This window comes from Bison bison, unplaced genomic scaffold, assembly GCF_000754665.1.
Source record: "Bison bison bison isolate TAMUID 2011002044 unplaced genomic scaffold, Bison_UMD1.0 scf7180017864244, whole genome shotgun sequence".
Classification (NCBI taxonomy): Eukaryota; Metazoa; Chordata; class Mammalia; order Artiodactyla; family Bovidae; genus Bison; species Bison bison.
Window position 1 is genome coordinate 2,920,787 of NW_011494816.1, and position 1,698 is coordinate 2,922,484.

The following is a 1,698-nucleotide window of genomic DNA, read 5'->3' on the forward strand; positions in this document are numbered from 1 at the left end:
GCTCCATTATTTGCTTTAAAAACAAAAACCTTCTGTTGACTCCCACATTCTCTTCAGTTACTCTTCTTCACAACCAAATTTCTCCAGTAAGTTTACTCTGACTTACTCTGAATACTGTACTATTTTCTTATTCATTGTTTTTCTTTTAATTGTAGTATAATTTATACATAGCAAAAAAAATTATTTTGGTATACAGTTAGTTCAATGAGTTTTGATGAATCCATACAGTTGTGTACGACCACCATAATAAAGATATAGAACAGTTCCATAACACAGAAATTCTCCAGTGTCCCTTTGCAGACAATCCCTCTTAACAATCCCAAGCAACTACTCATCTTTGTTCTGTCTCCAGTGTCCTGCCTTCCCCAAAATGTCATATAAACAGAATCATTAAGTAATTAGGCCTTTCAAATCTGACTTCTTTCATTTTGCATAATGCATTTTAACACAGGTTCTTGGTGGTGTTGCATGCTTCTGTAGTTTGTTCCTTTTTATTGCTGAGAAGCATTCCACTGTAATGAATATACTAGAATTTCTTTCTTTACCAACTGAAGAGCATTTGGATTATTTGCACTTTAGACAAATTTGAAGAAAGCTGTAACAACTCACATAAAATTTTTTTAATTTATTTTTGGTTGGGCTGGTTCTTTGTTGTGCTCAGGCTTTCTCCAGTTGCAGCATATGGGCTCAGTAGTTGTGGCTTGCAGGCTCTAGAGCTTAGCTGAGCTTAGTTGTTCTGTGGCATGTACAGTCTTTCCAGATGATTCCAGGAATCGAACCTGTGTCCCTTGCACTGGCTGTTGAATTCCCAACCAGTAGACCACCAGGGAAGTCCCTGGTGGGGCTTCCCACATAAACTTTTGTGGGAACACAGTTTTCATTTTTCATGGGTAGTCACCTAAAAATGGGATTTCTGTGTCCCTGGAATTCCACACTTGCTACAAGTGTGAATTTAACTTTACATAAGACAGTACTCACCTGTTCTTGTAATGTGGCTCTATTATTTTGCATTCCCAAAAGACCTTATGAGAGTTTAAACTGCTTCAAACCCTGGCCACGTCGGAATTCATGCAGAAAAAAGCATCAATTTCAGGGAAGCAAAAAAATTCCCTGAAACAGTCTTAGCAGACTTTTACTTGTGTCTCAAAACCCAGAATTGGTTCATATGCCCATGTGAAAATGGAAATTATGCTTCCCATGGGTAATTTCTACAGATCTACCTTCCAGGTCACTATTTCTTTACTCTGTCACATTTAGTTCTTCATAGTCTGATTATATATTGCTCTTTTTTCATTTTTTTATTTCATCATTTGTTTCAGTTCAGTTCAGTTGCTCAGTCGTGTCCGACTCTGCGACCCCACGAATTGCAGCACGCCAGGCCACCCTGTCCATCACCAACTCCCGGAATCCACCCAAACCCATGTCCATTGAGTCGGTGATGCCATCCGACCATCCCATCCTCTCTCGTCCCCTTCTCCTGCCCTCAATCTTTCCAAGAATCAGGGTCTTTTCAAATGAGTCAGCTTTCTGCATCAGGTGGCCAAAGTATTGGAGTTTCAGCTTCAACATCAGTTCTTCCGATGAACACCCAGGACTGATCTCCCTCAGGATGGACTGGTTGGATCTCCTTCTGTCCAAGGGACTCTCAAGAGTCTTCTCCAACACCACAGTTCAAAAGCATCAATTCTTCGGCGCTCA

The 1,698-nt window shown here is 40.2% G+C and overlaps 1 protein-coding gene across 1 annotated transcript in view; it reads right to left on the bottom strand.

Moving 5' to 3' along the window:
- Positions 1-1,698, bottom strand: part of ZYG11A (zyg-11 family member A, cell cycle regulator) — a 65,197-nt gene that overhangs the window by 48,346 nt on the left and 15,153 nt on the right. The window lies entirely within an intron of this gene.